We start from the raw sequence: 26,390 nt of genomic DNA, 5'->3' as shown, positions 1-26,390 counted from the left end.
TCGAACTTCAGAACCAAATGACATTTCTGGATTAATTTTATAAAGCAAGTAGTGCACGAGAGTACTGCTAACAGCACCTGTGCCGTCGGATCATGCGGTTTGCCGTTAGATCATATGAATCCCACCCAATTCTGCACCATGAGAAACAGTGATATATGGCCCACATCCAACTTCACATATCTAAATGCTACGCACGCGCTGCTGGGTCCATTGGATCCCCTCGCAGTGCCAAAATTCGATTGGTTTGCACGGTCAACCAAGAACCACTATGAGAGAATGGTTCTCTGCATCGGGGAAGGCAAATATTTCTGGACTTTACATCTTCTCTCTGCAAATGCATTCTCAGATGCTATGAAGTATGAACCATTCTCTTTTACTGTATTTCGGTACAATTCAATGTACGTGATCAACATAGCAAAATTTCATTGGTCGAGTTAAACAGGTTAAATAAAGTTCGGTGTACCTGGACTAGGTTGACGACACATCCAATGTAGTCAATCATGGCCGATATGTCACTGATATTGTCCGTTCCGGCACTTGAGCAAGACAAAAATCATTTTTAACCGGTAAGCAAATATTTCACTTTTTTTAATTATTTTTTTGTTTCAAAAGAGAAGATGTATTAAGAAATAATTCGGGCTTTGATTACGTTGCATTATTTTGGGCCCACATAACATACACAGGTGGGCACTCATGATGCATGATAAAAATTGATAAAATTCCATTTGCTTCGGGACCTTATCCAGAATACCCTGATTTGATGAGGCTGACCTGGCAGCAATTGCAATTCAAAATAGCATAAGTTTCCAAGGCTTGTTGGTAAATTGTTCAAGGAAATCACAGCCGATGATCCTCGAAGGATTTCGTATAGGAAAAAGTGCAAATAGGAACGAAAATTCAGAGCACAAATGTACAAAATCTAAAGTTAGTAAGTTCTAGGTACGGTACGCAATTCCTGGGGTGATGTTGAGAAGGATAGTTTTCTCCTCGGTCTTTTTTTTTTGTGAATAATCTTGTTCAGGTGAAGAAACTTGTTGAAAGTAACACACTGTAATACTAAAATGAGAGATATTTTAGGAAGAAAGGAAGATAAAAAAGAAAAAAAGTGTTTACATGTACAGAAGATGTTGACTAGATCCCGGCATCACAAAATAGTTATCCAGTAAAATAATTTACCCATGTACACAGTTATTTGCTTTTTATCTTCCTGGCCATTGATGGTGTGCACAAGACCTGAAAAGTTTCTCTTCGTCGAATAACTATCTCACTCATCGCTTTACTTTCAACATATTTCTTCACCTGAACAAGCTCTTCACTGAGAAGGATGCCAATAAAATGATGTTGACGACGTGTGTATGTTTGCGTGCCCTTTTTTTAAGCACTAATACCATCGAGAGTATACGGAGCGGTTATAGTGCGAAAAAACAAAGCACCATATCGCCTAAATAATAGTTTTAGTCGGTCCCGAATTGAAGAACATGCCAAATTAATAATTCGCTGAAATTATTAATTAATACTTTTAGTCGGTCCCGAATCGGGGACGACAAATTAATAATTAGCTACAATTATCAAATAAGACTTTTTGATTACCTTTATAATCCCATATGAAATATAAATTAATAATTCATTATATATTTTGAATACATTAATCACTTATGAAGTTTTTTTAAAAATGATTTCATTATTTTATGTTTTGTTGAGGCTTTGTTAAAATCAATATCACGTTGAATTTTACCCGTAAATTTTTTAGTATTGTACGAATTTCTCGTGTTGTTTTGTCATATCTCATCAAGAAATTAGTTAATGTACTTGCCGCTTTACTAACCTCGTTTCATGAAGGGGAGATCTCTTGTAGAACTTTCATCATCTTTTTCCCAACTTTTTTTTCTTCCAAATATTCATAACATCTTAAAATTTATTGAATTGCAGTTTTAATCAAATTTAGGAAGTCTTGAGTGATATCACAGTATAATTGTTTCCAATTATACCCCTAAAAAATTTAACGAGTATTGTTGAAAAATAAGCTTAGTCAAACTGTATGAGTACATCTTATTTTAGAGAGTGAGATTACAACTCTATCACTGCCTTTTCTTTTAATTTATCCAGGAAGGAAAGAAACAACGTTAGTGGTACAATTTCTACAGGGTAATCACCTGATTTATTTATTAAAAAAAAAGGAAGGGGGTCGGTCAACAAAGCTCTTGCTCGAAGGCAGTGAAGAATGTCCTTTGCAACTCATCCACAAGTGAAGAAAATCCTTTGCAACTCATCCACAAGTGAAGAATGTCGCTTGCACGACCTAAAACTAGAAGTGGGATTAAAGAAGATATGGGCTTAGAAGAAGACTTTCTAAGAGGACTCAAGATCTACAACCCTCAACATCTAATGATATCTCGATACAGTACATCAATATCTGAAGCATCCGCACGACACCCTAGCCTCCTGTCTCCTCCCCTAATAAAGCAGAACCAAACACCATATTCGTATCGTTCTCGGCTTCTCTCAAACCTCTGCAAAACCTTCATTTCACATCCTTCCATCAAATCCATTCCCGACCATGTTCACAGCCACCCTCTCACCTGTCCATCAATAAAACCTCTAATCTCTCTCTCCATCCTGTCTTCTTATCTTATCAAGAACGGTAACCCTAGAAGCTAGGATTGAGAGAGACAAGACTAGGGTTAGCTTCAATAGCTGGAAAACTAGGCTTGCAGAGATGAGGAAAAGATATTTGCTTTCCCCTATTTTTTACCAAAAAGTCTTAATGTATCGGATAAGAAACAATACATAAACCTTTCTCTCACATAATTTTTTTACTGGGTCCCATGACATTCAGCCGAGACCCACCATTACCCTTTAAGGGTTCAACATGTGTACTTTGTGGGTTAGTTTGGGAAAACCACGATTTCTATGTGGTTAATTGAACAGTACGTGTAGAAGAGCTGTTTTTATTACTATCTTAACACTCTACGGTCTCTAACTATGGTACCCTTGGTAATAGTAATACTCCCCCTGTCCATTCATGAAAAGAAAGAAAAATAAGTTAATAGCATTTAATTTTTTCTTAAATGAAAAATTAATTTTTGTTATAAATGATTTTATCCTTTTCATAGAAGTATTGTTTTTCTAATGGTGTTTAATACGCTATAACTCATTGAATGATTTTAAAATACTTTTAGCACAAAGTCTAATTTACATTTGAAAACTCGGCTGTTTCATAAATTCTGCTTGAACCGAGAAAAAAACTACACAAAAAACATGTTACTCACATACCTTTACCTGGTGGGGGCTGTGGGGCCCAAAATTGGCTCCCGGGTAAAGGTCAAGCAGAATTTTTGTTGTTCAATGGTTCTTAATAAACCACAAAAAATACAATGCGTTGGCATTAACTCTGTAGACATTTTATCACGGATTTATGGCAGTCCATTAAGAATGGTTGATTTCCAAAACAAAAGTAATCAGTTTCCAAAACAAGAAATTGGAACCTAAACCCAGATGTGGTTTATATTTAAAATTTTTTGCATGGATCATCCAAATGGACCACATAAAAACCTTGCAGACTTAAGCATTTTAAATTGGATGGAGGAATAGGAAGGTGGAAAAGAGAGGGTTGAATAACATTAAAGTTTCAAGAGAATAAAAGAAAAATAATCAATTTCTTATGCACATGTATGAGGTGTAAACCCTAGTTGATAAGGTGTACACTATAGTTAGTTATTTGAAGAATCTAATACGGCTAAACATCTAGTATAAAAGAGGAGCAATAGTCTGTAGAGAAAGAACTGAAAAATCAAGTTTTAATAGGGAAAGCTAAATCAAAATCTTAGTCAAATTGCGTAGGAATCGGAAATATATAGGATCGAAGTACAATGGTTATCGTCAAAAAAGAGTTCTCTCTTTAGAATTCCAGGACTGATGATTTCTGGTCAAATTTTCGTAGTCTTCGTAACCTGATTCAAGAGGAGAATGAAAATATTGGTCATTCTGATAAGTTCAGTCTAATTCTCAGAGAACTGGAATAACTGCATCAGTTAACTACTCCTCCAAGGAAACAGGTAATCGATGTGAAAGTTCTGTCGGACTTTTTTTGTAAACTATCGTTATCTATCAAGACTTTCAGGAACAAAACTAGTCCTGTCGATTTCATAACTTGTATGCTTCACAAATACGGTGAAAAAAATAGCTCAAATCAATCCATATCATTGAAGTGGAATGAAATTGGTAAAGATGTATGTGATTTATTCGGTCACGTGTCTTTATGTTCTATTACCATGGTTGCTGAACCAAATAAGAAGAAGATGGTTTCGAAGAAACGTATGAGATCCATAATGGAAGTTAACTATCTAGAAGATCTTGACGGCAACGCAATAATGGAGAATACAGAAACTATAGAATATTGATACTATGTTTGAGGTCTTGAAGACGAGGAGAGAATCGGTAAAGTTCGAAAATGTTATTCTGAACAGAAATTCGTTTGGGCAGACCGCAGAAAACTTATTTGCACTTTGTTTTTTGGTAAGCATGGGTAGAGCTGCAATTAAAGGAGATGATGATGGTCATATTGTGGTTTCGTTAAGAAATGCACCAAATTAAAATTTAATAAAATGCGGGGAAGTTCAGGGTAAGCAGTTCATACATGTGCTTGGTTACAAGGACTGGAAAATGATGAAAGATTTAGTTTGTGTTGGGGATGAGGTTATGCCACATCGCAACTCAGGTAACATCGAAGTGGATCTCTCTGGTGGTAACTTTATGAAACTAGAAAATGTGTAGCTACAGGCATGGCTAAGTGAAGGAGTTTCGGTGGTAGATAGCTAATTGGATTTCACTTCAATCTGCTGTTATATGGTGGTTTTTCTGAGGTTGTATTGAGACATGACTTCTGTAGAACAGAGAGTCTGCGTTAACGGATAGAAAGTAGATTCAGAAGGATACATTGTTTTACCAACTTATTAGTAACTGCGTTGAAATATTGTAAGTATTTAATTACTCCCTCCGTCCCTGATATATAGGCGGAGAAAATGAAAATCTCTTAGATTAAGAAATTTTATACTAGTTTTTATAATTTTTCTTGCTTTTTCCCTTTTACCTTCGTCTAATTCTCAATAGTAAATCAATTTCCCATAGTGAAAAATACTAGAACCCCCTACTATATGGTTTCAATATATACAAGCCCCACTAAATGGATCCTCCACTATCAACTCCATACTTTCACTTTTTGATATTTCTAGGCCCAGAACTTTTATTTTTGGGGCCAGGTTTTGAATTCTTTCAAATTGCTGACGTCAGCAACTTTTTTAACAAATCTAAAAATACCAAAAATAACCTCCATTATTTATATTCGTTTTATAACAGAAACAGTAATTCAATTCAGTATTTTTTAGCTCTCTCTTCTCTCGTTTATTTTTCTTCAGTAGCAGAATTAGGTTGATTTCTTCTACAGGAATTGTTTCATTGAAGAACAAGGATTCGTTAGTTTACTGTTGTATTGAAGACGAGAGGAAGAACCAGGATTCGTTATTGTTTTTCTCAATTTGTTGATTTTATTAACTTGATTTCAGATCTGACAAGTTTGAGACAATGCATTGAAGAACAACAAATAGGTTTGTATCAATTTATCTTTTCTGTTTGTATCAAATAGGTTTGACTCATTAGTTTTTCTGATTGATTGTTTGATTTCTATCTTCTACTGATTTTGGATTTTTGTTTTGTTTCGATTTTGTTGAGTCTGAGAAGAGGAAGAAGACATGTTGGGATAGAGAAGTAATTAAAAGATTACTTACAACAGGTTTGTTTTGATTTCGACTGTTACACATGATAAATTTTTCGATTCAATTGATTTCTATTGTTACGATTTGGATCTAGTTTTTTAATTTTTTTTGATTTGGTTTTGATACTGAGTATGTTTTTTTTTTGATACTTACAACAGGTTTGTTTGATATTGAGAAGAGGAATAGAAGAAACATTGTTTCAGAAGAAGAAAACAACAAATCTTGGTAAGAATTTTATTTTGTTTTGATTTCAGATATGTTTTCAATTTTTTTTTGAATTATTTTTTGTTCTTGCATGTCCGATCTGTTAATTTTGTTGTTTACTTTTTGTTGATGCTAAGAGGAGTATGAAGAAACAATTTTGTTTCAAAAGAACAACTTCAAATTAATTTTAGACATGTTGTTTTTTTGTTATAGTATGTGTAACTTGAGGTTACATATATATATCCTGTTGTATTTTTAAGCATGTGTAAGGAAGATGCAAATACAATTTTGTTTCAGAAGGAAAACAATTGATGTAGAGATGATGTTTTTTAGTTACATCATGTGTAATTTTAGTTTACACATATATATCCTGTTGTATTTTAAGCATGTGTAAGTTGAAGTTACATATATATGTCCTGTAACATGTTTATTTCATATTTAGCTTGCCGTATAGAATATACTTCTCACGAGGGGGCAACGCCCCCTAGTGAATTGCGTTCGTTTTTTTATTTTGATATTTTTATTGTATGTTTGGTATTTTCAGGTTGTCATGGATGTTGTTAGTTGCACTGTTGTTAGTTGCACTGTTGTTAGTTGCATTGTTGTTGTTCGCTACTTTTCATATTTCATTACCCTGCATGTTAATACTGATATCAAACTTGATGAGTTTAAGGAACAAGTTTGCAATGAATGGAAGCACTTTACTCTACTTGGTATTTGTTCCTTATTCCGAGAAAGTGGGAAAGATTTTCCGCTTGACTGTGATTATTCACTTCAAGCTCTTATATCCATCACAAATAGTAAAAAGAAGACCAGTGTCGATATTTTCTTGCAAAATGTTACTCATGTAGCCTCTTCCTCTAGCTCTAGGGCAGATTCTTATATTTCTAATGGTTCTAATACGTCTTCATCGAGAAACAATAGTACTGTTGCAATGTATTTGGAAGACAAAAGCAAACCAGCAAAACCTTTGTTATCGGATGGTTGGCCCAAGGTTCTTGGTGAGATTGGTCATGTGTTTGTTGAAGGAGTTGAGCAAGTCAGGGTTTCTTTCACCAAGTATCGTATTCGCACTGGTTTCAACATGGTTGTAACACACAATGAGTGTTCTAAGTTCACAGCTAAGTGTGCAGATAAAAAATGCGGCTGGAAATTTCATGGAGCTTCTATTGATGAAAGGGGCGAAATGTTTCAGGTAGCTTTTCTGTGTTCTGTGATCTTATGCTGAGCATATGTTATGTTTTGTTACAGTATGTGTAACTTTGGGTTACACATGATGTTTTTTGCACCATATTGTTTTTGGTTGTTTTGTTTATATTTTGTATGAACTTCTTCAGGTCAGGTCTTATAACCCTGAGCACATTTGTGGTCCTGGTGGACGCAACTTGAATCAAAAAATACTCCACCAGCTTCACGTCTAGTTTGATTGAGGAAGAAGTTCGGAAAAATCGTCACAAGAAGCCTAAGCAAATTGCAGCTGATTTCCAGAAAAACTATGGGATTACCATGGAGTGCTATCAGGCCTATAATGGAAGGGAAAAGGTTTATAAGACCATTTATGGCGACGATGTGAAGTCATACTCGCACTTGGTATGGTATATTGATGCTATAAAGGAAACTAACCCTGGTAGTGTGATAAATTTTGAATTTGATCATGAAATGAAACAGTTCCAACATATTTTCATCGCATTTGCTGCATGCATCAAAGAGTACCGGTTTTGTCGGCCAATGGTATACTTGGATACTACTTTCCTTACTTTTAGATTCAGAGGTTTCTTGATGGCAGCTACTGGGATCAATGGTGGTAAAGGTATGTTTTTTTTTTTTTTTTTGAAGAACTTCAGTTGACAAGTAACCGAGAGTTACACACTCAGTGTGTAACTAAGAAAATAGCATCTGTAAGCTTAAGTTACACTTTTTTTTTTAGCTTGTGTAACTTGTATTTACGGTTTTTTTCTGTTTTTGTGAAACTTATTATTTTTTTCAATTACGCACAATTTTTTTTGTAGGATTTTTCCCACTTGCTGTGGCACTAATCGGTTCTAAGACAGTCATCAACTGGGAGTGGTTTTTAAGGAATTTGACTGAAGTTGTTGGTGATGGGAGGCCAATCACCTTCCTTTCGGATCACCATGAAGGAATCTTGCAGGGTGTTCCACTTGTCTATCCAGATTCGTTCCACAACTTATGCTACTATCATTTGACGACTAATCTGCCCATCAATGGCTCAGATCCTAGGTACACGCTTGTGATGGACCTTTTCCAAGAGGCGACATACGCACTCTCACTTGAAAACCATGCCAAAGCCATACAAAAAATTAGAGATTTTTGAACTGCGATTGGGTGGCTGATTACATCGAGACCATCCCACCCGAAGCCTATGCGAATGCGTATTTCAAAGGTTGTCGGTATGGACGAACATCTAGTACTCTAGCAGAATCACTCAATAGCTGGGTTGTGGTTCACAAAAAGATGCCTGCATCTGCTCTTCTTGATCAGGTTAATAGAGTGTGTGTTTTTTTGTTGTTATTGTTGTCTTTTATTTCTTGTTTTGTCACTTTATATATTCATAAGTATTTTTCCTTTTCAGATTAGGAGGAAAATAATGGTAATGATGGCAGAGCGTCGTGAAATTGGCGCTAATATGATGACTCCATTAACCCCTAAGTATGAAGAAAATATTGAGGCTTTTTAAGATGAAGGTTTGGCTTGGTAAGTATTGGTTGCTAGTCCTACCGTGTTTGAAGTTTTTAGCGAAAGGAGTCACATGGTGGACCTCGAACATCAGACTTGCACCTGTCAAAGGTTTGGTTTCTTATGCTTTTTTTTTCTTTCTGTATGTTCATTTTTTGGAAAGTTTACAGGATGTGTAACTTCTAATTACACTAGACATATGTGTAACTAGAAGATACACATCCTGTATATGCATGTGTTACTAGCTGATTTTTTTGTGTTTTATGATTTCCTTCTGTAACCAGCCGAGTATTTATATCCTTGTGTTTTGTTTTTTTGAAGGTGGCGTGTATACGGTTTTCCTTGTGCTCATGCTCTTGCAGCCATACGGAAGATTAAATGTGAGGCTATTGATTTCATTTCACCTTATTTTACAAGCGACTATTTTAGGAAGAATTATCTGCATTGCATATAGCCAATTCCCAACTACAACAGGCATGTTGATATTGATGAAGACAACACCATCAACCCTCCTATTGTAAAGAAACAACCAGGTAGACCCCCAGGAAAAAGGATTATTAGTAAACATGAAAATAAGGTAAAGAGGAAAGTTCATTGCAGCAATTGCAAGGAAGCAGGTCACAACAGGGCAGGTTGCAAGAATCCTCTGAAGTACACACCCCCTAGCTCAAAGCTGAAGAAGTTCATTTCTGCAAGTAATGATTTTATGTGTGGATTCTTATTTTCTTGGATTATTTGTTTTTTAGTTTTCTTCATTTCGGTTCGCGTGGACCAAACCTTTTTATGATTCTGCAATGTTGATTATCTGCAAGGATCATTTATTCAGATTTTATATTTTGTGAGTTCACGGGCGAAATGTGTTTCTATTCCCAGTGCGTGTCTTCTGAATACAGAAGGGAAATGCATGTGTAACTTTGGCTTACACTTCCAAAATATGGATGTGTAACTATTACTTATACATTGTTATTTTTTACATTTTTTTGATTTAGCTTGTCTTAATTGCATGTGTAACTATGAGTTACTTAACCTATGTCTCAGCATTTGACCCTGTTATACGTTCCACAATATTGTCTTTTAACATCTGTTATACATTCCACTGGAAACAATTATTTTTTTAATATATGTAAGTTCAAGTTACACATCTTAATTTTATGTGTAATTTTAAATTACTTAACTTGTTGCATACTTCTGTAACCTGTTCAAACAGCAGAAACAGTTATTTTTTTAACATATGTAAGTTCAAGTTACACATCTTAATTTTATGTGTAACTTTAAGTTACTTAACCTGTTGCAAACCTGTTCAAAAAGCAGAAAAGTTCTAATAAGATATATTTGAAAGTCTAATAACAGCTTGTAGTTGAAAAAAGTAAACAAGTTTTTAACTCAATGAATTTCAATCCAAAAATATATAAGTTTGCAAATCCAAGAACTGCTAAAATCTACTAACTGATGAAATTTAAAAGTTTTAACAACATATTTTGCAAGTCTAACAACTGCTTTTAGTTAACAACATATTTGCAAGTATAGAATTTTTTCTAATCCTAATGACTTCTTTACACATCTCTGGATGGATCCGAAAGAATCTTGTAAAGCATGCTTCCTCTCATGCGGTTCACCTTGTCAGCCAACCATTGCACCGTAGTTGAGGTTGATTTTTCATCATGATCTTCATGTAAGTGCATACAAATAGAAGACAGTCAGGAATTGAACCTTGTGGGGGCGAAGCGAGTTTCCTGGATTTTTCATTCATCCAAAGAGCAAGAGGACAACGGAGTGTCAGTTTTCTAGTTATTGCAAATGCACATTTCTTGGCTTGCTGAAAGTGTTCATCCTTGAGTTCCTTAATGTTTGACGAGTTCATGTGGGACCAAGGATTAGAGCTCGTCAAGTCATACTCTAGCAGTGTGTAGTGTGTGTCGTTGTTGCACATTGGGGATAAAAGTCTGACCGCATCGTCCTTGTACTTGAGATACTTCTTAGAAAGCTTTGGAATCCAAAATTTCTTGAATTCATCGTAATTCTGCAAGTAGTATTTCTGCAAAAACCATTTGGAATGTCAAACTCACATTTTAAATCAAAAGTTACAAATGTACAAGTGATTATGTAAATAGAAGTTACACATAAGCCCTTGGGTTTTACACTAGAAAAATAAGGATGTGTAACTTCATATTACACATTATAAATGGTTGTGTAACTTCAGATTACACATTATAACTACATATGTAACCTCAAATTACACATCACATTTTGCCCCGACATTAAAAAACTCTGAGCATGTTATCATAATCTTACAACACCCACTACACATTATAAATGCAAGAAGATTTTAAAAATATTTCGAAGTACTTACGTATGCTTTTGGCGAGAGGAATATTGCTTTGTCATACTTGCTGGTTGAGTTCATCGTTGTCCTCAACCTGCTTATGTAGAAATAAAGGAATTCTGACTCTAAGTAGGCTTCTTTCTTGGTAAGCTGGAGCATTAATTCTCCACTTATATAAAATAGCTGCCTGCCGTCGTCGTTGAGCTCCATCCAAGCAATGTGTCTATATTAGAAAGAAGGAAACAATTAAACAACATAACAGAATCAAGTAGTAAGATACAAAGTTCAATAAAATCAAGCATGAGTTTTTGTTACAGCTACTTATGTTTGGGAATGAGTGTTGAAATATTCAAGCACTTTCTTCTTTCGATCGCATCCAGCCTTTCAATAACTAGGGAATCTTTCACATCCTTTCTCATTGTGCTGTCATCTTCTTCAGCCATGCTTTCTTCTTCTACTTCTGGAACTGCGTCCATTCTTTCTTCTTCTACTTCTGGAACTTCGGCTATTCTTTCTTCATTAACAGTCTTCTTAATCTTCTTTGGCTTCCTTTCATACTGCTTCACATGATCTTGTTTTATTCCTCAAAACGCGTTTCTGAATGAATGTTGAATTTCTTTGTTCATTTTCAGCTTGCTTGACTAGTTCTCCAACTGGTTTCGGAGTGTTATCTAGGCCAAGGATAATAGTAGTTGGATCACTACAAAGGATCAGTTGAGTTTGAGCTGTGCAACAACAAAAATAGGGATAATCATTAAAAAAAGTTGCACATCCTCATGATTGTGTAATTGTGTAAACTAAAGTTACACTTGCATAGGTGTTACTAATATACTAAAAGTGCAAAAAAAGAACTCTAATATCAAAGTGTGTCATGTGTATATTGAAAGATACACATGCCTTTTGTAATGTGTAAGTTGAAGTTACACATTCATTATAAACAACAACGGGAAAAACAAATCATAAGAAGTTTCAAAAGGAAGATGGTTTACCACTGGATGTAGGTTCTACATTCTCCATCTCTGCAGGTCCATGTTCATCAATTCCTTCAGCTGGGTTAATGTCGCTGACAAATGCATCTATTACATCCATCATATCAACTTGGTTAGGGGCTATTCTCATTAACTCGTAGGTCTCAAGTTTGTCACCCTGAGTTTGCTGAGTTGTAGCAGTTATCACCAAGGAATCATCAAACTGTGTAGAAGTAAAACTGTCATCAAAAGTTGAAAGTGTTTCCTGAGTTGGAGTAGTCATAACCAAACTGTCATCAACAGTTGCAGGTGTATCTTCATCAACATTTGCATCATCACCTGCGGCTTTCTCCTGCTGCTCAACCACAACACCACCTTCTGCATCTTTCTTTTGCGCCTCATCGGCAGTATGTGTCTCTTCATCAGCTTTCTTCTGCGCCTCATCAGCAGCATGTGTTTCTTCATCAGCTTTCTTCTGCGCCTCATCAGGAGTGGACTTTTTCTTACCAGTTGGCTTCTTCTTTTGTGGAGTCTTGCATGTTGTCACACTCTTCATACTCGAACTGTATGTCCTGAGTGGTGTTTTGTGCCCCTCAGCAGCAGTTTGAGCTTGCATAATTTTTGGCGTATTTCCAGCTGCTAGACTGATACATGGAACTGCACAAGGATTGAAATGAGAAACTTTATTTATTTAGGAAACTGATTATGATGTTACACTTGCATATGACTTGGATACCTAGCATGTGTAGATTTTTGGTTGAAAATGTTGTTCATTTTAGCATGTGTAACTCCATGTTACACATGCATATGACTTGGATACCTAGCATATGTAAATCCATGTTACACATGCATCTAACTAGTGTAACCAGAAGTTACTCATGCATATAACATGTGTAACTAGGGATTGCACATCCATATGATTTGTGTACTCAACAATTACCAAGTCTAATTTGGTACCTCTAGCTAAAAACAATTCACCAAAACCTTAGTGTCAACTAATTGGTACCTCTACACATGTCAACTAATATATCATTATCACTATCAAGTTAAAGAATCATATTAAAAATGAACAACTACTTACATTCTTCATAGAAGGAAGTTTCGTGTCATCTTTCTCTTTCTCTTACTCAGTCTCTTTCTCTTGCTCAGTCTCTTCATGCTTAGTAGCTCCATGCTCAGTACCTCCATGTCCTTGATGCATTAACTCTTTATGATACTCAGTACCTCCATGCAGTAACTCTTCTTCTCCATGCTCAATAGCTCCATGCTCAGTACCTCCATGTCCACCATCTTCATGTTGCATAAACTCTTCCTGGGTCACTTTGTAAGGTTCAAAACCCATTGCTCCCATGATTTTGCAGCTAAAATTGTGAATCTTGAATTCCGGTGTCCCTGAAAGGTCCCCTTCTGATATCCCTTCTCTGGAAATTGCATACACTGCTTTAAATATTTTTCGTTTGCTTGTAGTTGCTCTTTTAATTTTCCATTCACAATGGTTTGCTCTTTCATCCACCTTTGCAGATCGTCCTTGCTTGGTACCACGGTTGATATACCAAGCTGCTTTTCAAGCTGTGAAAACTCAGCCACAAAGCTAGAAGTTGGCTGCAATTAACAGATGGAGAGGTTAAAAAGAGACAACAAAAACAGTTGAACATTCTGAATATACAAATTTTCAGTTGTATGTGTAACTTAAAGTTACATAAGCACATTTATATGTGTAACCTATAGTTACACATATAAATTGAATTCATTGGTGTTATCTTTGCATGTGTAACTATAAGTTACACAAGTACATTTAAATGTGTAACTTATAGCTACACATCACAATTTTGATTACATCAAACTTATATCTAAATTATATTACCATAAATTTACAAAACATAAACCAACTAGTATATAATACTTACCGAAAACTGTGTCATGTCTGTTCTAGAAATGTAATCCGAAATCTGGTATAGATCCCACCTTCCAACCCTTGGGATATCTTCTTCGTGGTTCGAAACTTTCAGGATTGTGCCTTCTGGTGCATGTTCAGCAAACAATATTTGCAATATATAAATTTTAATTAGTCGATTGAACCAATTCAATCCTGAACGTAACAGTAAAACTGCTGGAATAGAAATTACACACAAGCTTTACCAGTAGGTATTGTGTACAAGCCTTCACATTTTCCATACAATCAACATTAGTAATAATCTATTCAAACAAGTGCTCGTGTATTAAATCAGGCCACGACACCTTGAGCACCGTCTCATAAGTTTCAACGATACTAAGATATTTCACGTTCACTCCATTAGCATTTACGTCGCCAAAAAATAATACATAGCAAAGATAAAAACTATCAAATAAACTAGATTCTTCTCATCAACTTTCTTTCTTCTCCCACTTTTGCTCCTTTTGGTCATAAGTTGTTTTATCTTCTATAAAATGTTCTTCTTAGTCACTGTCGTCTGATGTTTTGTAGACTTGATATCAGTGAAGAACTTGATGTATAAAACATTGTCAATCAAATCACGATGAGAGAAGTACTTTAACAACTTTTGACCCTTTTTACTTCCAATCCTTTGCATGCAAAATATACCATCCAGCTTTTCTGGTGTAGACTCTATAAACTTATCATCACCAAACTTGAACGAACACGGTGTCTCACAATCCATATCAAAGCAGTTTAAAAGCTTCAAGACGTCGTGTTTGTTGGTACTGATTTGTCTTGTTGTACTTGGTTCGGATTCATTATATTCACCGTACTACATCATTACGAGTTTACCATAAGCAACTCTCCTTAGATATTTCTGAGCCCTATCAGTCGGTCCTATAGGTTTTATCACCTTTACCAAATCCTTAACGGCATTCAACGATTGCCTTAATTTTCATGTACACATCACACACAAAAATAGTATGTTGTGTACTTATCAAATACACTCCTTTATAACTGCAAAATCAAAATCATGTCACAAACTATGTGTATTTTCCAAGTACACAAACTGAATCATCCTATTATGTGTTGTGTAACCTTAACTTGCACATGCATATGAATCTGTATTTGTTATGTAACTATCAATTAACCACACCACAAGGAAAGTCAGTGGTGAGATTTTGAATGTGTAGCTTTTAGTTACACAGTCAATCAATATACAAACCATTGTAGAGTCATTTGTGAGATTTTTTCAAAGTGTAACTTATAGTTACACATGCCCTTAGCAAGTAAATGGTGAGATTTTTAATGTGTAACTTATACTTACATAATCATTCTATTATGCATAGTTAAACATTCAAAAGCATTTACATTACATCATCACAACCAAAATCACATATCACATATAGTTTTCACAACACATATACTCAAATAATTTCATATCTTAGTACCTGTTATTGCAGGATCTTCTTCAGGGGGATTCCTTCTTCCTTGCACCATTTTAGTTCACAATATGTAAATAGAATCTGAATCTGCATTTTAAACAGTAAGAAGACATCAATTTGCAGTAGTCCTAAACTCCTAACATGAGATTGAGATGATACATGATAAGATTAACATCAAGTAAACCTAACCCCTAAAACCAGAGAGGAAAAAGAGAAGATCGAAAACAGATTCAAACCTTTGTTTGTCTTCTTCTTCTTTCTTCGTCTTCTTCTTTGATCAAAAAACGTAAAAAACGAATGAATCAAAAAACAGATCGAAAAAAGATCGAAAATATTAAACACGAAGAAGAAGAAGAAGAAGAAGAAGAAGAAGAAGATTTGAAGAAGAAGAAGAAGAAGAAGAAGATTTGATCGAAAATCTACCTGTTTTTGGTTTTCGTTTCTTCGATTTGTAAGAAAATTCTCAGAAATTTCAGTTTTCGATCTGGAATTTTCGATCGGCAGTTTTCTCAAGTGAGATTCAGTTTCTCTCTCTTGAAATGAAAATGAATGTGTTTGGTTGAAAGAAAACCTAGGTTAGATAGTTATATAGTGAAGGTTATTCTCGTCTTTTCAACCTAATTAAAATTTATTTTTAATTCGGGACCTCGTTTTAAAACTCTTTTAACTAGGGGCCTCATATTATGGGTTATCCATGAGTTGGGCCTTATCCTAATTTCTCCTTTCCATACGACATAAATATGGGTATGTTCGTCAAAAAAACATCTTGGTACTACAACTCCCCTATTAATGAAAACACAACTTATCAATCGAAATACAGGTGAGAACTCTACTATATCACTAATCACTCAAAATTCATGTGGGCAAAATAGTTTTGTGACTTTTGTTCTTGAAATGGTGCAAATCATGTCTAATATTGGTGAAAATTACGTTTTTCACTTTGAAAGACTGACTAGATTTATGCCAGTGCAGCCGTGCTATGAAAGACTAAATTAGCCGTGTTAAAAAAGTAAGTTGTGTTTTAAAACATAATGTGGGTCTGGTTTTCACGTCTAAAATAAGATGCAAATTTTTTTTTTTTTTTTTTGAATATAGAGAATTTGCCACAACTAATAAATCTTTCGCCTCTTTTTTGTTTGGTTTTGAAAGGTACCCTGATATACATATGCATATACATACGGTACTACTCCCTCCGTACCTATTATATAGGCGGAATTTTCATTTTTCCCTGTACTACTATATAGGCGGAGTCCAATTTTCAAAACGATTTTTTACTTATACTACCTCTATATGTTTGCTTGGGAATCATCACAATTGAATATATGTCTCTAACATTGGAAATATAATTAAGGGTAAAATAGGAAAAAAACATAGAAATGTATAAAATCAAGAAAATTTCTTAATCTAAGAGATTTTGTCTATTCCACCTATATATGTGGTACGAAGGGGGTATTATAAAGAAAAGAAAGAGGGATATATGTACCGTGTTCACCCTTTATTACTAGACTACCCTGGCTGATTTCGCATCCCAACCATCTTACTACCAAGGGTGACCCTGTAACATGACTCCATAGCAATATAAAGATTATAAGTTTTTTTTTTTAAATGTGATCTATGATCTGTGAACTACAGCTTTGTTGTAGTGGGTATCTTCCAAATCTTCACGAAGTTGTTCTTCATAAATACGGGAATTAACCCTGGGATGGATTATGGTGAACCTGTTCGGACCCGCGATGTGTCCTGGGCTGAATGCGTACACCGGTTCGTTAGTGACACATAGGCGGGGTATTTTTTGGTACCGTATTGGGCTTTTCAAAAAATTTAAATCAACCAATGGTATTGTTTTGTTACGTGCACACCCTTTAAAGGAGTGTGCACAATATTGGACTCAAATCATGTTGTGTCCATTCTCTTTTTAAAGTTTTTTCCATAATAAAATCCTAATTATCACCACTTATTTAACGAGTCTCAATTCCACCTCGGAGAAATCAAATTTACCGCATCGTTGAATGATGTTAAATTAAAATAGGACGATAATTTGTTTTTTCATACAAGAACTAGTTGTTAATTCTAGTTTTTATGTGAGACAAAAAAAGGTGAAAATTTGATCATTCACCTTTTCAACAGGTGATAATATAAAATTTCACATCGAACTAGCTGAAAATATGAATTTTCACATAAGATATCGAGTTTGTATCAGAATTAGGATATACATAATCATCTATTTTTATAGGCTAGCTACAAGATTTCGCATCAAATCATTAATTCAATCGTTTTTGTGCGTAATTCATGACACATTTCTCAAGTATCACACTCTCTACCATGCTTTTTCGTTTCATTTCTACCACCATTATCTGCTTTATCGGCTATAAATAGTACATGTTGCTGGAAAATAGGTTACATCTTATTTTTGACTAGGAGTTTTTTTAATAGAAGAAAAATGGCAGTGGTACGACTACTCCTGCGAAGTACAGTTCTTTTGCCGAACTCTGAAGCTAAAGGCTTGGTTACGCTCTTCTGAAACCCCCCTTTTTTCTTACAAAACAGTACCATGTTAGCATTTTACCCCTTACAAAATAAAATTTGTTAAGTTAGTCCACCTGATCCATTAAATTAGTCCACCTGTTCCCAGAAATTCAATCCACCGAAGCCCTAACATCCACCTTCAAAATCAAAAATCTATCGATGCCTTGGAGATTTCATTTGCAGAGCAGGAAATAAAGAGAACAGATGAGGCGGAGAGAGAAAGTTTAAGGCCCTAAAACATTCAGCTCACCACTTTCACTGGTTTGGTCCCAAAACCAAAACCCCATGCTTACTGGTTCACATGATAAGATGTGTGCCACCGCAATCAAGGGTCTTGTCACTAGAAGTCATTCGCCTCTTTACCGCTCAGATTATTCCAAGTTTTTTTCCCAAATTTGGACAAGCTCATGTTGTCCCAGCTGTACCAAACTCCCTAGAAGTCTACCCGAAATCTGGAACAATGAATCCATCAGAGTCCACCCATCATGAAACGTCACCACGCCAAGGATACTTGATTAATTGGATACGCAATGGCTTTTACATCGAGAGGAAGTGATGTGGCGCCCATCCATGGCTGCACACAAAAACAACCCCTGTAAATCTATGGTCCCAGGAACGCCACCTCTTGTCCCGTATTAGAAGCGTACTTGAGCTTTAGGATTAGAGATGTAAAATTCACGTTAAAAAAATAGTTGTTCTAAACGTACCGGGCACAAAAACAATATCTAAACCGCCTCCTCACATCACACGTGGGACCCGCCCTGTGGGGATTTTTAGGGGGCCACTTTTGGACCCCACCGATGAGAGAGTTGTGACCGCCCCATTAAACTCCCCCAAAACCGCCTAGACTCATGTGGTGGACCCAACTGCCCTATTAATGGCCCCCCTGCTAACATCATGACACGTGGTCCCAGCATCCCCTCTCACATGGCGGTTTTGGGGGAGTTTTAAGGGCGGTGTGTGAAGAATCATTGAAAAAAAATAAGATTTCACCTATTTGCCACCAACACTTTGCCTATTTTCCACCTTCCTCAAAATATTAAGGTAATTTCATTTTTTAATTCTACTTTTTCCTATTTACCATCTAAAAAGTCAAAATAAAATTGATTGCATCTGTTAATGTTACCAATTTTCTTCTTCATTATTTTCCCTTTTCATTGAAAACACCTTTTTTTCTTGTTCTCCTTCTTCTTCATAATCCCCTTCAGTAGATATATGATTAACATTGGGCGAGAGTTTTGTTCAAATTTATCAAAACCGTATTCAACTGTGTTGATGATAATTCTTAATGTCTTAATAAATTATAAAAGTTTTTAATTAATTAGTGAATTGGATTTGAGATTACATAATCACAACCCTAAAGATGAAGAGCATCTGTAGTCGTCCAGACGATGATCCACAACAATTTTTAATGGAGTGAAGAATTATTACTCTTTCACACGTTGTAAGTACAAAATTAGGGTTTCACCTTGATCCAATAGAAATTTAAGATTCATCCGTCTCTCTCCCATAGAAACCTGATCTAGTAGAAGATTCCATTTTAAATTTTCTATCGATAGTTTGATTTGTTTTTTTTTTTTGCTCGATTTGGCTGATTTATTATATTCAGAATTTTTATTTTAGGTCCTCTGATAATCTGCAAGTACAATCCCAATTTATTTCCTTTTCATTTATTTTTCTGTTTCAAAATTTGGTTTTCTTTTATTGCCGTTGTCCTAATTTACTGCTTGTATCAGTCTGTAGCACTGACTGTAGGTTTCATTTTTTATTAAGATCTCCATCCTCTTGGTTTTGATTTTTATTCAAATTTGTTTTCTTTCTATTTTATTTTTTTCCAGGAAGCATTATTCAGTTTAATGGAGGATCGGACAACGATGGACGGAGGGCTGGGTGGCGATGAAACAGCATTAGAAAGCCCTCAGAATAGTAAAACAGGAAAGGAGGAAATTGTGATGCAAAGGAAGAAAGGAATATCGGAGGGAAAAGCTCCGAGCAATGAACTGGAAATAGGTACGATTTATCAGATAAGATGTAATGTTCGTAGTGGAGAAAGATTATTCCACTGAATAGGATTTATTGATAACAAAATTAGCCAGAAAATATTTTTGTTCAAAGACTAAAAATTGATAGAATTATGCGAGGATTTTTTTATTTTTATTTTTAGGTATAGGTCTAAACACTTTCTTTCATCTTATGAGGCACTGGAATAAAACCTGTGCATGGTGGACTACAAAAATCTTCGTTTTATATTTAACTGAAGTCTCTTCGGGATAAAGTGCAAACTGCTAAATGTCACTTATTTAACTCTTAGACTTTTTGTGTTTTGCACAACAAATCTCTATATGGTTAAGTTTGCACCATATGGCGAACATAAGCAATGGAATTGTGAGCTTATATTTATGCGTTGTACCAACCTGACATTATAACCATTTAAGAAGTAATTCTGGATTTGATGAGAGATTCATGTACTTGAGTATGTTAATACTAGTTTCAAGTATGAGTTCAGCATGAAAGTTAAGGATCTGAAATCCCAACATCAAGAACTAAGAATTAATAAAATAAAAAAAAGTTACGTGTCGTTCTGGTACAAGATAAGCGTAGGAAAACCAACTTTCATGCACATTGGCGTTGAAAGCTTAAAACCGGCCTTCCATCTTATTTATGGCTACTGAATACTATTGATGCTTCTCTGCTTAGTATATTTTCTGATTGTTGTTAATTTTTGATCTTTGATAAATCTGCTAATCAATGGCCGAGAATGATGATATTGAAAAAAAGTAGCAGGCAGTGGTCATTTATGGCAGGCTTGGGTAGCTTGCAAGATCTCTTTGTTGGTAAGGAGGAGGAGAAGTTACTGCTTGATAATAAACTTTCGGATCTACTAGCTATTGTTAGAGCATAGCTCGGTCAACCTTGCATGCGTTGCTATCTCAAGCATGTTTGTCAATGTTAGTGATTATAACTATAAGTCTTGATTTATAGTCTACTATAGCTAAGTCTCGGACTAGGATAGAAAGTGTAGTTGAGCTCAAGGACTTCATGGAGATTCATCATACAACGAAGAAGATCTACACAAGGAACCGGTGGAACTTCATCAACAAAAAGGTATGTGGAGACTTGAACTTATCTATCACTCAAAAGTCTATCTATCTCTATCTCCTATTCTTTGAGACAAAAGTCGTGGCTATATATAGACTTTATTATACACACCTGATATTTCGAGCCGAGTATATCTCGCCTATCTATATCTCGAAATATTTGTAGGTACGCGTTTCGCTTCGATCACGTTTATCTTTACCTAGTGACGAAAGTCATGATACGTTTAAATCATCTCGAAAATTGCTTTGACGAGAAATGGTGTAACAACTATATAACGTTCTCTAAGAATGTTTCAATGATTGGAATGAGAGTTTAAGTTACATAACCATTGATGGATATAAGCATTGTTGTGGAAACACATATATGTATAAGTCATATCCCTTGAACCAAAGTTTGCGAACTTTGTTGATCAAGAGAAACCGGAGGAATTGGCCCATCCAAGTCCGCGAACTAACGGAACTTCTCTTCCCGAGAATTTCTGCTGGAGTTTCAAATTCGTTTGTGTGAGTACTAGTCCGCGAACTGGCGAAACGTTTCTTAGACGAGATTTTCTGCTGAGTTTGGAAACTCTGTCGGGTTGTCTTAAGTCCGCGAACTTTTTTGTGAACTTGAGAAAGGTTATGTATCTAAAGATGATCTCTGAACTAAATCTTTAAAGACTAAGGAATGCAGTATGCAAACCGTGGCTATAAAGTTCGTGAGCCGATTCATGTGAATCAAATCATCTTTGCTTCAATTGTTTCTTGTGTAGTACATGAGATTTCCTTGCAATTGAACAACTCTTAACTAGTTCGTTTGAAGTCAATTGAACTAGTTATGGTGACGAAGAACATGGTTGATATGAAATGATCATATGGCTAACCAATTGGTTGACTATTGTTGAACCAACAAATGTACACGTTTGGGTGCGTTTACACAAACCTAGAAGCATATATTTTATGTGTGTATAAGAAGCTAAGTTTTCGATCTAACGGTTGAGAAATATTAGCTTGAATCTAAATCGGGTTTTCATTTAACGGTGAATATTGAATGCTTTGTTACCAAGTAACTTAGATTGCAAACCCTGATTTGAAAGACTATATAAAGGGAATTCTGGCTCTTGTGCAAAAATAATCCCCACACCTTCTCGTGTGATACTAGTGCACTTGATAGAGTCGATTCTCCATTAACATTTGGTTTTCTTCTCTAAAACCAGGTTAACGACTTAAAGACTTCATTGGGATTGTGAAGCCAGACCGATACTACTTTTATCGTAGTTGTGTGATCTGATCTTGCATCTTCTATCGTACGAGTACAATCTTTGATTGGCTTGAGATTTATCTCCGATAGGCAAGATAAAGAAATCACAAACATCTTCGTCTCATTGTTTGTGATTCCACGACGTCCTCTTAGTTTAAATACAAGTAAGACTGTTGTGAGGTGATTGATTAATCTAGGTTGTTCTTCGGGAATATAAGACCAGATTATCAATTGGTTCCTGTTCACCTTGATTTCATATCAGAAGACGGAACAAAACTTTAGGGTTTTTCTGTGGAAGACAGATTTATCCTTTGATAGACTTTTCTGTGTGAGACCGATTTGTTTATTGTTAAGCCTGCGATTTTGGATCGTAACAACTCTTAGTTATGGGTGAGATCAGCTAAGGGAATCAAGTGCGTAGCATCCTGCTGGGATTAGAGACGTTGGGAGTGCAAATGTAGCTTGGATTAGTGGGAGATTGATTGGGGTTCAACTACAGTCCAGTCCGAAGTTAGCTTGGAGTAGGCTAGTGTATCTAGCGGCTTAATACAGTGTGTGCTCAATCTGGACTAGGTCCCGGGGTTTTTCTGCATTTGCGGTTTTCCTCGTTAACAAAATTTCTGGTGTCTGTGTTATTTCAATTTCCGCATTATATTGTTTTATCTTTATAATTTGAAATAATACAGGTGTGCTTTAAGATCAATCAATTGAATATCCGACCTAACGGTTGTTGATTGATATTGATTGACACTTGGGTATTGGTCTTTGGTACCATCCAAGTTATTCCTTGTGTTTGATTAAAGACTCGTTGATTTCTATTGTCTCGAGTATAATCAAATCAAGTGAGAGATATTAACTCCTCGATATACTTTTATCTAGATTGAGTCTGACTGTCTAGTTGATTCTCTATCAGAGTATTTTGGAGTTTGTCCATATAGATTTCTAAGCAAAATATTGGGTGGTGTTGTTCGACCCCCGCTTTTTCAATTGGTATCAGAGAAGGCAAACACGTTTAAGACCTTGCAAGTATGTGTTTGTAGCGATATGACTCTATGGACAGAAGTGCTGTCTCAATAAATGCACCACCAGATCCAGGGATTCCATAATTTTCTTTTATAACTGAGCTAATTAAGTCTGTAGAAGAAATTCTATCCAAACCTCCTCCAGGTTTACAATCCCTTAAAAAACTTTCAGAAATTGAAAGGAAACTTGAATGTCTTTCTTCAGAGGTTGATTCGGTTCTCCAATGTGAGCAAGAATCTTGTGAAAGACTAAATCAAGTACTGATTAATAATATTTATGAAGAGATTGATATTGATTTAACTATCAGTAAATGTTGTGCTTCTCTCTTGAGAGTCTCCAGAAATAATCTGCAAGTCTCCGTTCAAGAAGAGTCCAAATCTCAGCATAAGTACTTCTCTTTGCATAAATTCTGTCAACTCTCAATTTCTGAATATAACTCCAGTAAATACTGTTGCAAAAGAACTTTTTTTGAAACGAAAAGAGAAAAATCAGATTCTCAAATCAATTCTGATAAAGTTGTTTGATAGTTCTATAAGTGATTTATTCTGGAATGGTCTATGTACTTTGTTTTGTATGAGTTGTTGGAAAGAAACCCTCTCATGGTGTCATGGTATGCATACCTTCTAGACGAATGTACTTGTTGTACCAAACATGTCCTTAGCCAACTCGTGTAGCTCGCATGCACTGGTTTAGGAACCGTCACATGAATGAATGAATTACCTGAACGTGTCTCGTTGTCTAATCAACATATTAAAAGGTACAAAAACTTCTTGTTCTCTCCACCTTCTTCTTCAATTCGAGAACTAAAGAAAAAGAACCTAACTGTTTGCTTGCTTCTACAAACCTTCATATCCTCTTCTCGTGCTTCATGATTAGTGTTTGGTAGTTTTGGAATCAGTAGGAAACCGTGGTTTCTGGGTGAAAGACGGTTTGTTCTTCGAAGCTAGTCTGAGTATTTCACCGTTAACATCAGTTCGCGGACTTGTACCTCAGCCACCCATTTGGAAATTTCTCATAAGGATATTATATTCTTGGAATCAATAAGAGAAGCTACACCTTGGGTCTAAAATCTCCTGGAGGTTCAAGACCGTGTTCGAGCTTTATTATCAGCTGTTCTACTCACAAACAAGTAAGTCAATCCTGCTTACTTTTGTATTTTCATATGGCTCCTAGAAAAAGGTTGAATCATGGTGAACGCTCCAGTTCTCAATCGAATAGAGATTTTGATAGTGATGTAGAATTCGAAGATGATAAAATTGGCTTAGACATGTCACAACCATATTATGACCCTGCTCTTCAAATTAGATTTATCAGTCCACTTGCTAGGGACAAGTATGTGAAGTTTATTAAAGAACATTTTGTCATAAAAAGGGTTTAAAGAATTTTAATAAACTGCCCCACTTCTAATTAACGGTTTAATAATCTGCCCCCGTTTTTTTCAACTTTTCAAAAGTGCCCTTCTGTTTTTTTTTCCATCCAGATTCACCTTTTTTTGGTCACCACCAGTTTACCAAGTCAATATGATATACAATGTTACGGTAAACCCCTTCGTAACCCTAAGCTTTATAATAGATAGTGTCTTCGCCTCTTTCTTTCTCATTCTTCTTCTTCTTCGCTGTTTCTTTCATGTGAAGAGTATCGTTGATGATGATGATTTTTTTATGTTGGTGGGTGAATTGTTGGCCGAGAAATCAACAAAGAAGTGGTCACTGCTGTGTTGTTTTGATGGAAATTTGAATTAGGAATTGAAATGGCTGATTTTAGAGACAGTAAGAGGAAATTGGTGAAGATCAGACATGGGTTTTGTTTGAATTCGAATCTGGGATGAGATGAAGGTCTTAGATGTCCTTGCCGTCGATTTTTATAATTCGCATGATGTCGCCGTCAATCTTAGATCTGGGATGAAATTGAGAAATCAAGGGTTTGTGTAATTTTTTAAAATAATAAAAAAATGTTTGTTGTCACTGCCGATTTGAGCTTGAATGGGTTTTGTTCTATTAATTGAAGTTCATAGAGGACTGAAACTTGGTTGTTGGTGTTGGTGCTTGAATGGGTTTGATAAGATAGAGATGGGTATAAAATAGAAGTGATGGTGGTTTCTGTAGATTGGAATTTGCATAATGGATTAAGGAGGGTCAGTGGCTCATGTTAGATTGGTGGTTGGTTTTGTGGAGTATGAGTTTCTGGCAGTTGCAGAAATTGGTGCTTCGGTGGACAAGAAAGTACAGTGAAGGCATTGGTAATAATCTGAACAGCGATGGCTGTGTTGCAGTATTGCAGAAGAAAGGTGAGTTGTTGTTGCAGAGAATGCAACTGAGATTGTGGGCAAACAGTCAGGGATGGCTGAGAATGAAACGAAATGTTTTGAGCTAAAATTGAAGTTTTAAATGTGAAGAGTTGATGAATTAACAATGGATTTGGTTCAGATAAAATGAAATTGGGGTTAGGTATGATGTTGAGAATTGTTTGTATGTGTACTTGATGTGGCTGTGTTTGTGGCTTTAGATCTGATTTGGAATTATAGATAAAACTGCAGTTGTGGGTGTTGATGAATGGTTTAGTAAACTAGGTTGGTGTTGCTGAAATAACAGGAATTGTACAAGGAAGATGAATGTGGTACCGTTGATGCTTCCAATGGGTTGATAAATGAATGCTTGAGTTGTGAATTAGATGTATGCTAGGTTGTCCAGGTCAGAAGAAATATACGCTTGAAAATGGAAGGAATAGCACCAGAAGCAGACATTACTCTGCCTGATTAATTCTTCAGTGAGTTGACTCAGTGACTCGATGGGCGCTAACTCAATGACTCAGTCGAATCATCTGAATTCATATCAACTCTATTGAGGGCGTTTGAGACTTTTATCAGGTGCCAGCTGGAACTTAACGGCCCTAACAATCCGTTAGCTGTTTTTTTGAATAAAACGTTCAAAGAAGGGGCACTTTTGAAAAGTTTAAAAAAACGGGGGCACTTTTATTAGTGTATTTCAAAACAGGGGCATTTTATCAAAATTTACAAGGGTTTATGATCGTTCTGTTTTTGAACCTATGTTTCATGAGTTTATGGACCAACATGACTGGGGCTATATTCACGACGGACTTGGGTCATTCTAGCCGGAGATGACCTGTCAGTTTTATGTTAATCTTCATGCAGCCGACAAAAACAAGTGCTACTTCAAGATAATG

The 26,390-nt window shown here is 35.7% G+C and overlaps 1 long non-coding RNA gene across 1 annotated transcript; it reads left to right on the top strand.

Moving 5' to 3' along the window:
* The first annotated feature begins 18,967 nt into the window (after window positions 1-18,967).
* Window positions 18,968-19,989, top strand: LOC113354265. The gene is made up of 2 exons (XR_003361755.1): window positions 18,968-19,290; window positions 19,685-19,989. It is a non-coding gene; the product is annotated as an uncharacterized LOC113354265 (long non-coding RNA).
* Window positions 19,990-26,390: the final 6,401 nt, after the last annotated feature.

Source organism: Papaver somniferum, chromosome 2 (genome assembly GCF_003573695.1).
Source record: "Papaver somniferum cultivar HN1 chromosome 2, ASM357369v1, whole genome shotgun sequence".
In the NCBI taxonomy this organism is placed as follows: domain Eukaryota; kingdom Viridiplantae; phylum Streptophyta; class Magnoliopsida; order Ranunculales; family Papaveraceae; genus Papaver; species Papaver somniferum.
The sequence above is the reverse complement of the archived record's forward strand: the minus strand, read 5'-3'. Positions and strand labels throughout refer to the sequence as shown.